Consider the following 16,503-nt stretch of genomic DNA (forward strand, 5'->3'; position numbering starts at 1 on the left):
AACAGTAAAACAAAAATAATAAGAGACAAAGACCATCACTATATGATGATCAAGGGATTGATTTATCAAGAAGATATAACAGTTGCCAATTAATATGCACCTAATGTTGAAGCACTTGATTTTATAAAACAAACTTTCAGAACTAAAGGGAAAAATAGGCTCCAATACAATAATGTGGGGGCTTTTATTGCCACACTCTCACCATTGGATGTATTACCAAAAAAATATATCAACAAAGAAACATCAGAGTTAGACTACATTTTAAATGAAATAGACTTCACAAACATTTACAGACCATTCCATCCAATAGCTGCAGAATACATATTACTTTCATTAGCACATGGAACTTTGTCTAGAACAGATCATATATTAGACCACAAAACAAGTCTTTAAAAATTCAAAAAAAAATGAGATCAATCTATAAATTTTTTTCTGTTGCAAATAGAATGAACTAAAAGTCAATAATAAGAAATTACACATATACATGGAGGCTGAACAACACTTTAGAACAAATAGTAGTTCATTGGGGAAGTAAGAAGGGAAACTTAAGGCTGGGGATATAGCTCAGTTGGTAGAGTACCTGCCTTGCATTCATAAGGCTCAGGGTTCAATCCCCAAAACCACAAGAAAAGCGGGGGAGGGATTTAAAAATGATTGAAACACAACACATCAAAACCTGTGGGGATGCAACACAAGCGGCACTAAAAGGGAAGAATTTTACAGCAATAAGTTCCTACCTCAAAAAAAGAAAAAAAAAGATGTCAAATAAACAAGCTAATTAATGATACATTTCAAGGACTTATCAAGACCATGTTTTCTTTTCTTTTTTCTTCAGCACTAAAATTGAACCCAAGTGTACTTGATCTCTGAGTTGCATCCCTGGTCCTTTATATCTTTTATTTTTACATAGGCTCTCGCTAAGTTGCTGAGGCTGGCCTCAAACTTGGGGTCCTCCTGCCTTGGCCTCCTGAGTAATTGGGATTATAGGCATAAGCCACTCTGCTTGTCATTTGCTACAAAACAGATAGAACAAGAGGATATAGTGTTAAGTAAAATCAGCCAGTCATAGAAAGATAAGTATGGCATGTTCTCTCATATGTGGAAACTTGGAAAAAAAAGAAAATAAAGAAATAAAAAGTCAACTTGAAAGGAGAAAAGTGATCACTAAGTACTGGGAAGAGGAGATGAGAGTGGAAAAAGAGTAAACAGATAAAATCAGAAAACACTGTATGCATGTATGGAAATATCACAGTGAATCCCATTAATATATGCAATTAATTTATGTTTATGAAAATAGATATAAAAATACCTTAGCAATGACAATTCCAATTGACAGATGGTGTCAGTGCCAGATTGCAGCAGGGATTGAAGAATGGATGGGAGTTTAGACAATTAGAGACAGTGAGTATCACCTACCATTTTGAAGAGTTCAGACAGGGAAAAGAATAATGGCTAGAGAGGGTAATGGGAAATAGTTTTATCAGGATGGGAGAGCCTTAAATGAGTATCAACAGGAAAAGAAGTTAGTAGCAAAAGACAAGTGGATTAACTAGAACATGGCACCAGGACAGGAATAGGAGGTTGGGATCAAGGCTAGAGGGCAGATTTTAGGCAGTGCACATTGATCTGAATTTTGAGGAGAAACTGAAAACTCTGGTGAGATTGTAGGCATGTCTATAGAAAGAAAGAGGGCTTCCCCAGGAAACCCTCCTGGTGGCTTTAATATTCTCTCTGAAGGTAGGGTGACCAACGGCCCCAGTTTGCTTTGGATGGAGTACTTTCCTGGGACAGTGGTCAGCCTATCGTCTGCCCACAGAGAAGCCCTCCCTCATCTGACCCTTTCCAACTCTTATCCTCTGGGCCATAAATCTGGACACTTAACAGCCTTTTTTCTTGTTTGGCCTTTGTGTGGCAACCTTGTATCTGCACTTAAGGTCAGCTGCAGAAGAGAAACACCTCTATATGGTGAAAAGATGCTGGGATTTAATAAATTTCTATAGCTTCTTGGGAAGACTCTTCCCTGCAAAGGCTCAAAACTAAGGTTACTTTGTGCAGACCTTCCTAAAAGTGGGATCAGAAGGGCCCCTTCCAGGGAAATACCCCAAAACCAGAAGAATCATCAGCCACTGAGTAGTATGAGCAGAAACCCCTTCCTTGGCTTCAAACTCCACTTTTTTTCTATAAATAATAAAAATAACAGCCATTAATCAAGAACTTACCAAGTCCTAGGTCTCATTTTGTTTACTCTTCACGGCAAACCTGTGAGGTAGGTATTCCTTCCTACAGATGAGGTGATCAAGGATCAGAAAAGACAGGTGCCTGAGCCAGCGTCACTCTGAATAGCTGAGCCAGATTCAAACACAGGTCCCTCAACTCCAAAGTCCACAGACTCCCCCGACTGTGTGGCCTTCTGCCTGTTGACCATATCCCAGACCAGCTCTAAACCATCATGCCTGCTGTACCTGTCTGCTTTCCCTCTGGCATCTCACCTCTTGCCACCTTCTTTCAGAGTGACCTGTTTCCCTGAAATAACCAACTGCCACCAGGTGTCCTTCCTTTCCTGTTAGTGAGCACCACTTTGCTCTAATTGCAAATCAGAGGGAATGCAGGCGGGCTGGAAACTCTTCCCTGCTTCATTCAGTTAAACAAATTCACATTCTCTACCGATGTACTGACCCCTGGGGAAGCCCAGCTGAGAAAGTCACATGGAGGGCAAAACACAAGTGCCCAAATACAAGGCAAAATCTGAAAGGTTCAGATGATGTTCCTAGTCTCAAAGGAAGAGCACAATGCATCAAGTTAATGAGGGAAAGAATTATGAATGCTCCTTTGTAACTTCTATAAGTAACATGGAAAGAACCTGGATTCTCTATCAAAATCTTCCTGGGATTTCTTCCTGACCAATTATGTGATTTCCTATAGGTCCAGTTTGACTTCCCTGGTGAAGGAAATTTAGGGGTAATACAGGTTTTGTCCAAATTAAGTCATGAAAAGACAGAAAGCCGAACTCCATGTAAGACTGTATTTGTTTCCCTTGCTGCACAATGGCTCAACTACTGCTCACTTCAACACTTTGTTTCGCTACCTGGGTCCTGAGGATTGAGTTAATCATTTGCCTCAGTTCATGGTGCATGCTCATCGTTGATTTTGCTGATTAACTAATTAGTGTTTTGATATTGCTTATGCTTTTTCTACCACTAACTCTGAAGAACAGAGGTGTTTCCAGTCAAAACTCTCAGGCAGAAGAGGAGGGACACCTGACCACTACTCGTTCTTCTCAATCCCCAGGGGCATCTTCTTTTGTCAAAGGGTCCATAAAATGTCTACTGATGAAAACATTTAAGACAGGAGGTTTCCACTCAAAGTGAAGACTGGATGGATTCTGAAATAATGGGTGTGAGGTGCTCAGAGCTGATGCTAACCTGAAGCCACCCACCTGGGCAGGCCCTAGCTCAGCACTACTCTCCTTGACTTGACCTTCCCAGGCTTTCTGGGGGCAGTAAGTAGGATGATCGCCTTGGTCTGGCCTCTCCTGGGCCCCCTCAGCCGCTGGAGTCCCAGGTGTTGTCTCACACCTCTGCTGTCAGAATAACCTTCAACTGTCCTTCAGAAAGGTTGACAGCTTAAGCTTAAGCCAAATCCAGTTGAGGTCAGGATATGGCAGGGGAGGTAAGTGGGTAGATGAAAATAAGAAGTAAGATAGGCGAGGGAGGAAGTGGCGTGTTCTTCTGAATTTCTTTCACAAGAGATTATTGGTGTCTCCTGGAGAATAAAAGTAATATCTATAAATGATCAATTGGCCCCCATCCTTAATATACAATTTAAATTCATTTAATTTTTTGCTGACATGTGAACAACACAGAGGCTGAAGGGCTTTCTATCAGTTTCCATGGTCTCACCAGAAGCAACACCCATCCCCACCCCATGTTACAGAGGAAATTCTACAAGTCAGAAATCAGGGAACATGCTCAAGACTATATGCACATTACCAGAATTTAAATGCAAGTTCACCCAAATCCACTCTCTGTCCCAAGAAAACCAAGCACCAGAATTGTCACAGCAGCTTTTCAAAGGCACAAATTTCCAATCCCACCCAATGCCAGCTAAGTCAGAAGCTGTGAGGGCAGAGTCCAAGAATCAGGGTTTGGGGAAGCCTCCCAGATGAGGCTCCAGTGGACACCCTGAGAAACTAGTGTCTCCAGATCAGGTCTCTTACATTTGTCCCCTTTGCACAACCAGAAACCCCTTGGGACCCCCATTCCTCCTCTAGTTTCTCTGCAGGGTCCAGCACAGAGCAGACAGCACAGCCCACACTGCTCCACACAGCGTAAGTCTAATGCCTAATACCTACTTGTTAAGTGGCAAATGTTTGTTCTGAATTGTTTTCTCATCACTTTTTAAAGATCATTTTCATCTTTTTAAAAAAATATTTGTAGATGAACAAACAGTATCTTTATTTATTTTTATGTGGTACTGAGGATCGAACCCAGTGCCTCACATTTTCTTTCTTTTTTTTTTTTTTAAAGAGAGAGTGAGAGAGGAGAGAGAGAGAGAGAGAGGAGAGAGAGAGAGAGAATTTTTAATATTTATTATTTTTTAGTTCTCGGCGGACACAACATCTTTGTATGTGGTGCTGAGGATCGAACCCGGGCCGCACGCATGCCAGGCGTGCGCGCTACCGCTTGAGCCACATCCCCAGCCCCTCACATTTTCATCTATATAAAAAGTAAAAGTATATTTTAGTAATGTCCCCCCTATGGGGTGAAAACTTACAAAGAAGCATTTATCGTTACCAGTTAAGAATAAATGGGGGGATCTGCGTCCTGGCGCGCGGGTCCCCGAGCGCGTAGCCACCAGCCAGAAGAGGCTCGCAACCGGGCGACCTCAGTCCCCAGCCAAGAGGAACGCTGAGGAGGCTGGACGCAGGGAGACGCAGCGCCCCAGCCCACGGATACGGGGAGCCCAGGCTGCTTGCTCCACGGGAGCGGAGGTACGAGTCGCCCAGGGCAGATGGGCAGCCGCAGGAGGCCAGAGGAGCCGAGGGTGGGAGGACCGCCGCACCCCAACGGAGCTCGCCCACCGCTGGCGCCGATTGCGCTTACCTGTCGCTGTCCTCGGAGTTCTCCCGAGCCGGTGCGGTGGCACACACCTGTAAACCCAGCGGCTCAGGAGGCTGAGGCAGGAGGATCACAAGTTCAAAGCCAGCCTCAGCAGCCCCTCCCCTCAGAACAGTGCACTTTGCTCAGGTATTTCATAAATCATCGTGGGAACAGCGGGATATGCCTGAGTTGCGCTAAGACCATCACCTTTGTATCATCTCCACTTCAAAAATGATAAAACTGAGACTATCTGGTCCTGGATTCAATTGCAGAAAGAAGTGAATCATCAGGATTTAGCCATCCTATGACAGCTCGAAGTCTGACAGCCTGTGGCTCAGAGTCTAGGAGACCCTTCCTCAGAGAGTATTGGGCTTGACCTGCTCTCCTAGGACAAGAAGAATGAGGGAAACTCAGACGGGAATTATCCTGATTATTCACACTGCCCAGCAAGGCTGGAAGAAAGTGTCCAGACCAATAACCACCTGGACTACGCCTAATTAAGAAGGTCTCTTGTACCTGTTCATTCATGCCCTCATTTAGTCATCCAATCATTGGGCGGATTTTTTTTTTTTAACATCGACTCCTGCAACCTTATCACTTAGGAACTGTACAAACAAGTTACATGTCTAAGTTATCATGTCTCCCCATAGCACAAGAGTTAATAACAAGAATCAACAAATGGGACTTAATTAAACTTAAAAGTTTTTTCTCAGCAAGAGAAACAATAAGAGAGGTAAACAGGGAGCCTACATCATGGGAACAAATTTTTACTCCTCACACTTCAGATAGAGCCCTAATATCCAGAGTATACAAAGAACTCAAAAAATTAGACAATAAGATAACAAATAACCCAATCAACAAATGGGCCAAGGACCTGAACAGACACTTCTCAGAGGAGGACATACAATCAATCAACAAGTACATGAAAAAATGCTCACCATCTCTAGCAGTCAGAGAAATGCAAATCAAAACCACCCTAAGATACCATCTCACTCCAGTAAGATTGGCAGCCACTATGAAGTCAAACAACAACAAGTGCTGGCGAGTATGTGGAGAAAAGAGTACACTTGTACATTGCTGGTGGGACTGCGAATTGGTGCGGCCAATTTGGAAAGCAGTTTGGAGATTCCTGGGAAAGATGGGAATGGAACCACCATTTGACCCTGCTATTGCCCTTCTCGGACTTTTCCCTGAAGACCTTAAAAGAGCATGCTACAGGGATACTGCCACATCGATGTTCATAGCAGCACAATTCACAATAGCTAGACTGTGGAACCAACCCAGATGCCCTTCAATAGATGAATGGATAAAAAAAAATGTGGCATCTATACACAATGGAGTACTATGCAGCAATAAAAAATGACAAAATCATAGAATTTGCAGGGAAATGGATGGCACTAGAGCAGATTATGCTTAGTGAAGCTAGCCAATCCCTAAAAAACAAATACCAAATGTCTTCTTTGATATAATGAGAGCAACTATGAACAGAGCAGGGAGGAAGAGTAGGAAGAAAAGATTAACATTAAACAGAGACATGAGTTGGGAGGGAAAGGGAGAGAAAAGGGAAATTGCATGGAAATGAAGGGAGACCCTCATTGCTATACAAAATTACATATAAGAGGTTGTGAGGGGAATGGGAAAATAATCAAGGAGAGAAATGAATTACAGTAGATGGGGTAGAGAGAGAAGATGGGAGGGGAGGGGAGGGGGGATAGTAGGGGATAGGAAAGGTAGCAGAATACAACAGTTACTAATAGGGCATTATGTAAAATTGTAGATGTGTAACCGACGTGATTCTGCAATCTGCATTTGGGGTAAAATTGGGGGTTCATAACCCACTTCAATCTAATGTATGAAATATGATATGTCAAGAGCTTTGTAACGTTGTGAACAACCAATAAAAAAAAATAAGTTACAAAAAAAAAAAAAAAGAATAAATGGTCACAGATTCCAATAAGAATGTTTCATTTTTCCTCTTTTTTTTTCTCTTTTTGTAGTACTTCTTGACTGTGGAAAGATAACTCACAGTCCAAATATTTCTTCTACTTTTTATAGCTTCTTTTGGGCAAACTCATTCTCGGATGGTATAGGTTATGAATCTTCTTAAGATTTATTTCTTTTTTTCTTTTCGGCTAAATATGAATGGAGTCATTTTTTTTTTTAGAGAGAGAGAGAGAATTTTTTAATATTTATTTTTTAGTTTTCGGCAGACACAACATCTTTGTTTGTATGTGGTGCTGAGGATTGAACCCGGGACGCACGCATGCCAGGCGAGCATGCTACCGCTTGAGCCACATCCCCAGCCCTGGAGTCATTATTTTAAGCTGGGATAAAATTATTTTATATGCTCCCACTCAAGGAGAGTTTGTTTCCATTAAAATATTCTTTCAAACCAGGCATGGTGGTGCAAGCCTGTAATCCCAACAACTCAGGAAGCTGAGGTAGGAGGATCCCAAGTTTGAAGACAGACTAAGCAACTTAGTGAGAACTTGTCTCAAAAATAAAAAGGGCTAGGGATGTAGCTCGGTGGTAAAACACCCCTGGTTCAATCCCTGGTAGCAAAAAAAAAAAAAAGGATTTTCTCAAGCAATAAAATTTGGTTATGATAGTTTGTGAAGTGCATTCCAAGACACCTCAGTTAGTTCAAATGACATTCACACCAAAATTCTAATTCTTCCCCTTTCCATAAGCTGTTGTTAGCAAGAACAAAGCAGCTGTTCTGTGTTCCTTTTAAACTTCCTGGTTTGCTTTGTTCTTGCCCAAGAAAATTGCTTTGGAGATGTGTCCACTGACAATACTGGCCAGATGAGCCTGGTCTATTACTGAGGGATAAGTATCTTATACCCCTGAAGTTGCAGCTTAGGCCATCCTAGGACACAGAGGCCTCCTGGTGACAGGTAATCCCACAATTCAGGAACCCCAGGTGTCACATCAGAGTGTGGTGGGGTAAGGGTTGAGCAAGGTTCCCTACAGTTAGTTGGCAAGACAAAAAAATTAGACAACCTTTTCTGGGTACTCAACGCAGAAGGAAAAGTGCATGACATTGGACCCAAGGTCAGAGTACTCACGCAATCCTCCCATAATGGCATCAGGAAGAACATGCAGTTCATTATATTAAAAAAAAAAAAAACTTTGTGAATACACACAAAGTCCAAAGAATGGTACAAGCCTTTCTTTTCCCATCAGGCCAGGATTTATGTCAGCAGTCTTTCTACTTCCTTTTCTGCTCCATTGTCTTTAATGTCCTGGCTTCCTCCTCCCAATGAACCTTGTGATCAAGTAATTTATTCATTCAGGAAAGACAAGCTTCTTACTCCATCTCAGAGAGGCAAATATGGATCCTTGTGTTCTTTAGACCATGTAATTAGGAAGGCAACAAACATTCCTGCTTATATTAGTCACCTCTTGTAAAGCAATAAGTGATTTTGCTAAAATACTCTCATTCTTCCATCCTTGGCAAGATGCCATGAGAGTAATATGATCTTAAACAGCACAACAGGGAAAAAAATTGACCTTAAGTCTTTTCCAGTAAGGGTTTAAATACAGCAATACACTATACAACATCCATTACCTTTAGCAATAATAATTACAACAACAACTAGCATTTATTGAGTACATACTTTGTTTCTGACACTGTTTTTAGTCCTTCATATTGATCACGTCTATTAAGACTCACAATAATACTACGAAATATATTTTATAATCATCCAATTATGCTGTGTTTAGATCTAGAAATATCTCCCAAAGAGCTCATGTGTTAGTTACATAGGCATGTTCAGAGGTGAAAAGATTGAATTTTGAGAGCTATAACTTCATCTGTGGATTAATCTATTTGATAAATTAATAATTTAAAGTACTAGGCAGCAACTGTGGGCAGGTGGGGCATGGCTCCAGGAAGTAAATCCCTGAGGTGTGGCCTTCACTTTATCTCATCTCTGGCTCTGTGCTCACTTACTCTCTCTGCCTCCTGACTGAGCAGTGTTGCTCTGCTACACCCTTCCACCATGATACTCTACCTCATCTCAGGCTCAGAGCAATGAAATTGGCCCACCATGGCCTGAGACTTCTAAAACCGAGTCCAAAATAAACTCTTCCTCCTCTAAATTGTTCTTGTCCGTATTTTGGTCATAGCAATAAAAAGCTGACTAATCCATACTGATAAAAAATTAAAGCAGTTAATTTTTCCTAAGTCACAGTATGTATGGGCCAAGCTATATGTACCTTGAACAGACAAACTCCATTTATCATTTCATATAAGAAATGTTTCTCCCGTGTGAAAGCCCCACCTCTGTAATCCATCTCCTGCTAAGCACACCCTGTTTGGCAATGCATACCAGCTATACACTGTTTCTTTTATTTCTTATTAAGAAATTCTTTTGTAAGATGTCCTCTTTTAGTTCCCATTTTTCCTGGGCAATGTACCCTGACTATACTCTGAACTGGGTCATTCTGACTCACTTCCTATGTTCCTATGGTTTTAACATACTTCACTTGTGGGTTTAGGGCTATAAAGATGTACCCTACCTTCTGCAAAGGGGTGTAGAGACGACTTGGTTGCTGTCCCCTGGCCCACCTGTGAATGAAGTTCCATGTCCTGCTTCAAGATTGACGCAGTGAATTATTTATTTATTTATTTATTTATTTCAAATGCACCACAACAAGTAAATGGTAGCCCCAGAATTTGAACCAAGAAGTTGGATTCCCAAGCCCATGTTTTTAACCAGTGTATTTGGCTGCTGTGAAACTATATGTTTAGATCCAAGATAATGGACTAGAGGAAGGCTGCATTTCCAGTTGCTCCACAGCTATGAATTCAAGTAGTGGGAGTAGTGCTTCTCAGCAAGGTAGGTGAAAGAGGGAATTCACTGAAGTTCAATATAATACTGTGAGAGTCTCTTCGAGACGAAGAAACTCAAATGCATTGAATAAAAATCAAGAAAGAACATTGAAGCTGTGATAGTTGCAGCAACAGCAACAGTGCCAGCAGAAGAACAGAGAGAGGCGTATGTGGACAAATTAAGCATGGAAATACCTGTAGAATAGAAAAGTAATCTGAGCTTAGCTGATACAGAGGTTACACAGGGAAACTGGTCTTTGAAAAATGCTCTGTTTCTCAACTGACAAGTAGAGAGTAGAGTCAGGAAGACATGTTAAGGAAGCTACAGTGAAGTTCGCTGCTTCAGGAGCCCAGGAGATCACAGCAAATATTGCCATGTTGTCCCAGCAAATGCCTGCAGTCTGGCCTAGGGTGTACTTAGCAGAATGTGAGTGAAATAAGCACAGAGAAGATTGTGACCATGGGAGTTCAAGTCAGAGCTTTGGAAGGGAATGCAACTTGTTTCCCTTTGAGTCTTTCAGCTCATGTGACCAGCTGAAGAGGGTCAGGAAACTGAACAGGTGGGTGTGAATACACTCAAGGACTAACCCTGGGAAAGCCAGTAGTAGGTTCCAAAATCAACATAAAAATCAATAGCTTTTTTTTTTTTTAACACCAATAAAGAATCTTCTGAAAAAGAAATTAGGGAAATAATTCCATCAACAATAGCCCAAAAATAATAATACCGAGGCATAAATCTAAACCAAAGAGATGAAAGATCTCTACAATGAAAACTACAGAACACTGAAGAAAGAAATTGAAGATGACTCAAGATTATGGAAAGACCTCCCATGTTCATGGGTAGGCATTAATGTTGTTTGATAATGGCCATATTAGCAAAAGTAACATGCAGAGTCCATACAATCCCATCAAATAGCAATGATATTCTTCACAGAACTGTAAAAAAAAAGTCATAAAATTTATGTGGTAGAACAAAATGAATAGTCAATGGAATTCTAAGAAAAAAAAAAAAAACAGTGTTGGAGGTATCACAATACCTGACTTTAAATCATACTACAGAACTATAGTAACAAAAACTTCCTAGTAATGGCACAAAAACAGACACATAGTCCAGTGAAACAGAATAGAAGATGCAAAAACAAACTCACACAGGTACAGTCACCTGATCCTTGACAAAGGTGCCAAAAACACCTTGGAGAAAATATAGCCTTTTTAACACATGGTACTGGGAAAACTGGTTATCTATATGTAGAATAATAAGTCTAGATCCTTATCTCTCAACCCACACAAAAGTCAACTCAAAATGGATCAAAAAGCCAAGGCAGTGGTGCACACCTCTAATCCCAGTAGCTCAGGAGGCTGAGACAGGAGGTTTGTAAGTTCAAAATCAGCTTTAGCAACTTAGCAACAGGCTATGCAACTCAGTGAGACCCTGTCTCTCATTAAAATGTTTTTTAAAAGAAAGAGTTGTGGATGTGGCTTAGTGGAAAAGCACCTCTGGTTTCAATCCCTGGTACAAAAAAAAAAAAAAAAAAAAAAAAAAAAGTAAGTAAGAAAGAAAAAGATTAAAGACCTAGGAATTAGACCAAAAACTATGAAAACTCCTTGAAGAAAATGTCAGGTTAACACTCCAACATAGAGTGCTAATCAAACAACATTAATACCTATCCATGAACATGGGAGGTCTTTCCATAATCTTATGTCATCTTCAATTTCTTTCTTCCGTATTTTGTAGTTTTTATTGTAGACACCTTTCACCTCTTTGGTTTAGATTTATGCCTAGGTATTCTTTTTTTTTTTTGGGGGGGGGGCTATTGTTACCCTAATTTCTTTTCAGAAGATTCATTATTGGTGTATAAAAAAGCTATTGATTTATATGTTGATTTTGGAACCTACTACTGGCCTTCCCAGGGTTAGTCCTTGAATGTATTCACACCTTCTTGTTCAGTTTCCTGACCCTCTTTTCACAGCTGGTCACATGAGCTGAAAGACTCAAAGGGAAACAAGTTGCATTCCCTTCCAAAGATCTGACTTGAACGCCCCCTGATCACAATCTTCTCTATGCTTGTTTCACTCACATTCACTGGCAACAATTTTTCAGTAGAACACCAAAAGCTCAGAAAATAATGCCAAGAATGGGATGATATTGAACTAAAAAACTTCCACACAGAAAATGAAACAACTAAGAATGTGAAGAACCAACCTACAGAATAGGAGAAAATCTTTGCTAGCTACTCTTATGACAGAAGATTAATATCTAGAATATATTAAGAACTCAGAAAACCTTAACACCAGAAAAACAAATAACCCAATTAATAAATGAACAAATTAACTAAATAGATGTTTCTAAAACGCAGAAATAAAATGGCCAACAAACATATGAAAAAGTGCAATCTTTAGCAATTTGGGAAATGCAAATCAAAACTTCATTGAAATTTCATCTCACTCCAGTTAGAATGGCATCCATCAAGAATAGAAACAATAAATTATGGAGAGAATGTAAAGAAAAAGGAACACTTTTAGAATGTTGGTGGGACTGTAAATTTGTACAACCATTATGGAAATCAGTATGGAGATTCCTCAAAAGACTAGGCATGGGAATCACCACATGACCCAGTTATACCACGCCTCCCTATTTATCCTGAAGAATTAGAGTCATCATACTACAGTGATTCATGCACACTCATGTTTATAGCAACACAATTTACAATGGCCAAACTATGGAATCAGCCTAGGTACCCATCAATCGATGAATGGATAAAGAAAATATTGTATATACACACAGTGGAATTTTATTCAGACATAAAGAAAAATGAAAATGTGACATTTTCAGGAAAATGGATGGAACTAGAGAGCTAGTTTGAAATAAGTCAAACTCAGAAGGTGAAAGGTCACAGGGCTGGGATTGTGGCTTAGTGGCAGAGCGCTTGCCTCACACATGTGAGGCACAGGGTTCAATCCTCAGCACCACATAAAAATAAATAAAATAAAGGTATTGTGTCCATTTATAACTTTTTATTAAAAAAATGCCTAACATTTATAAAATTAAAAAAAGAAAGTGAAGGGTCACATGTTTTCTTTCATCTGTGGAAGCTAAAGAGGAAACAGGAAAAGAAAGTGGGGCATGGATCTCATGAAAATCAAAGGGAGTTCAGTAAAGTAAAAGGACCAAGGGGAGGGAATAAGGGAGGAAAATGGGAAATACTGGATAACACTATTGACCAAATTATGGGATTCATGGCATAAATGATTATAAAAATATAGCTCAGATCTTTGCTTCATTCTGTGCCAATGGAGAAAAATAGATAGAAAAGCTCACAATAGTATCCTCCAATAACCATACCACATATCCAGTCACTGAATCCACTGCTTTACTCAGAATACATTCAAAGGAACCATTTACTGCAGAGATATTATGCATCATATTCTATACTGCAAACAGAAACATGGGAATATTTCTCATTGTTACCAAGTAAGCATGTGGAATTCACATTATTTACAAACCAGGGTGTGTCTCAATATGTAAATCACACAGACCAAAGAATCATGCATAGGAGCTTACAGAAACCAATTTACCTGGCATCACTTATCGATGATAAGACTTGAGAACAATTTCTATAATCCCATGATTCAATAATAGAGGTAACTTGTTTAAAAATCTGGAAAAAAATATACACTCAAGGAACACTCACCAAACAAATATGAATAAAAGGCCAAATGACATTAGCCCAGGGTTATTTTTCTTATAACATCTGGATCCATTTCTTTGAACACCAGGGCTCTGACAAAATTTTCACAAGCCTAGTATTTCACACAACCATGTTGTAAAGGTGGACTCACATTAGATGTAGATTCCTTTACAAAACAAAAAGGAAAGGCAGCAGAATACAACAGACACTAGTATGGCAGTATGTAAAAACGTGGATGTGTAACCGATGTGATTCTGCAATCTATATACGGGGGAAAACTGGGAGTTCATAACCCACTTGAATCAAATGTATGAAATATGATATGTCAAGAGCTTTGTAATGTTTTTAACAACTAATAATAAAAAATAAAATAAAATAAAAAAATAAAAATGTATTATGTAAAAAAACACAACAAAACAAAACAAAAAGGAGCATAAGATCAGTGTCTCTGATGTCATCTCACTAGGGAACACCCAAAACTACATTTAAAAATGATATCCTTTTTTTTTATTTCAATGACATATTATTACTCTTTATTTTGAAGTTTGGTAGCAAAGTTACTGTTAACAATATAAATATTCTCTTTATAAGTGTTGAAATTGTCTTGGAAGTGTTGAAAAGGCAGTAGACATTCCAAGATGGGCTTGCAAGGAAAATCAATTATTTCAATTTTGAAGGTTTGTAGGATACCTGATGAGTTTATTCTGACTATTTTAACTTCTGTACTAACTTCTGATTTTCATGGTTTATTCCTCATTTGGTATTATCAAAAGAAATCTAAGTCGAGGTCTTTTAGCTTCCAAATTATTTCCATTTTCCACTATTTTCTCTTTAGCTTTTTAAAATATATGGTAAAACAATCCAATTAATCATTGCAGGAAGGAATGATCATTTAAGCTAAACCATATTGTTTTGCCTTTAACTTCATTTAAGAGAAATTAATATTTGAGTCATAAAAGCTTTATAGTTTCAACACACACACAGAATTCAAAGTTTTTATGTCTTCAAAAAAGAGCTTCAATGTATAATGATCAATTTTTAGTTTGATGAAAACTGACAAAATTGCTTCCATTAATAAATCAGCCATCACCTTTAAATATTTTACAGATGGAACTGTGTTCAGTATTGATCCAAGGTGGCATCAAAGCCATTACCATAAACTAATCCTAAAGGTTCTATATTTCTGTAATGTTCCACCAATTATTCTAAATTTATAATACCCTGTCTTTAACTTGGTGTATACCATCTTTTGGGAAAAAAATTATTAGTTTTTTGAGATGAGATATAAGAACAAACTCATTCTCGAGGTTCTATCTTTGAAATAGAAAAAAAAGGACGATGTTTGCACATAGCAGCTAGTTTGATATTCTTGAGGGCACATTCCCTATGTTTTCTCTATGTGCTTGTATCTATTCCCATTCAGGTGATTTTTTTTAGGAGCATTTAGGGTTTGCCTCTGTGTTCATTGCAATATAACTTATTAAGAAACCTAACATGGGGCTGGGGATGTGGCTCAAGCGGGAGCACGCTCGCTTGGCATGCATGCAACCCAGGTTCGATCCTCAGCACCACATACAAACAAAGATGTTGTGTCTGCTGAAAACTAAAAAATAAATATTAAAAAATTCTCTCTCTCTCTCTCTTTAAAAAAAAAAAAAAAGGAACCTAACATGACAATTCCTTTGTTGTCCTTTTGTTCAATGTCCTCAGTGCCCAACATTTAAGCACAAGCACATTTCCACCCAAGTTTTCTTATTAAGCTATCCATTATCACTTGTTCCTGTTTTGTTGAGCGAAAGTGTTCCTTTGGTGTTTGGGGATATTTTCCTTGTCATTGTTCCCAAACCACTTTTCCTTCTGGGTAGCTGTTTCTTCCATTGTACTACAAGAAGTTGCCCAGGCTATGAGAAGAATGTCAATTGTGAGGTCACTATTGTCCAGTTGCCTCACTAACATCTCTTTATATCTTTCCACATGAGAAGAGACAAAAGAAAAGGAAGACAGCCGGGAGATAGACAGCTAATATTCAGAAAGGGATATGAGAAATGAAAGGGCCCAAGCCTTTAATTTCTCAGGTGGGCAAACTAGGGCCCAAAGAAATTTTTATTTGCTCAAATTTTATAGCCATCATGCAAAGTTAGGACTAGACTACAGCCTATGAATTCTTAGTGTTATTATCATTTTACTATAGTCAATAGCCTCACATATCCTAAGACAACTGTTCAAAGAAAAAACTCTTTGCCCCAGTGAATTTTGAAGTTAGAAATATATTGCATAAAAAGTTATGATAAAGAAGAGTGTAGTAGGCGGGCTGCTCAGAGGGGTCACATCCCCTCTAATCACACCCACCAGAAATGTACCAGCAATAGCTGTTCCCGTCATGAGAGTTGTTAGGATGCCTGGGACGTTTTAACACGGACCTATAATGTGATTATGTCCATGTAGCTTCTAAAATTGCTAAAAATCACTTCTTAACAAAACTAATTCAGTGGAAGAAAAACTATTTCAGCCAGTTTGGGGCACTGTGTAAAACAATAGCAGTGTAAGAGGCAGCAACTTAAGAAGATAAAATAAATGGAATAAAATTTCATCAGAGTACTGTCAGGAAATCTCAGAAAGCCCTTGACATTTTCATCCATAGCAAGAACTCATAGAAAATTTCTAGTTCAATAAGAAAAATGAGAGCCTGTAAATTTGCCAAGCCAAATTATTTTTTGTGACTTGTAAAATTGGCTGTGTGATTTGAAAACGGTATGCATGATTTGATAACAGCACATAGACTTGAAAAATAAAATTATTGTCTTAAAAAAAAAGATACATGTAGCCAGCCAATACTTTAAATATGTTCAGTGGGAGTTAATTTGTGATTACAAATACA

The sequence above is a fragment of the Spermophilus citellus genome, assembly GCF_964194105.1.
Source record: "Spermophilus citellus genome assembly, chromosome: 3".
In the NCBI taxonomy this organism is placed as follows: domain Eukaryota; kingdom Metazoa; phylum Chordata; class Mammalia; order Rodentia; family Sciuridae; genus Spermophilus; species Spermophilus citellus.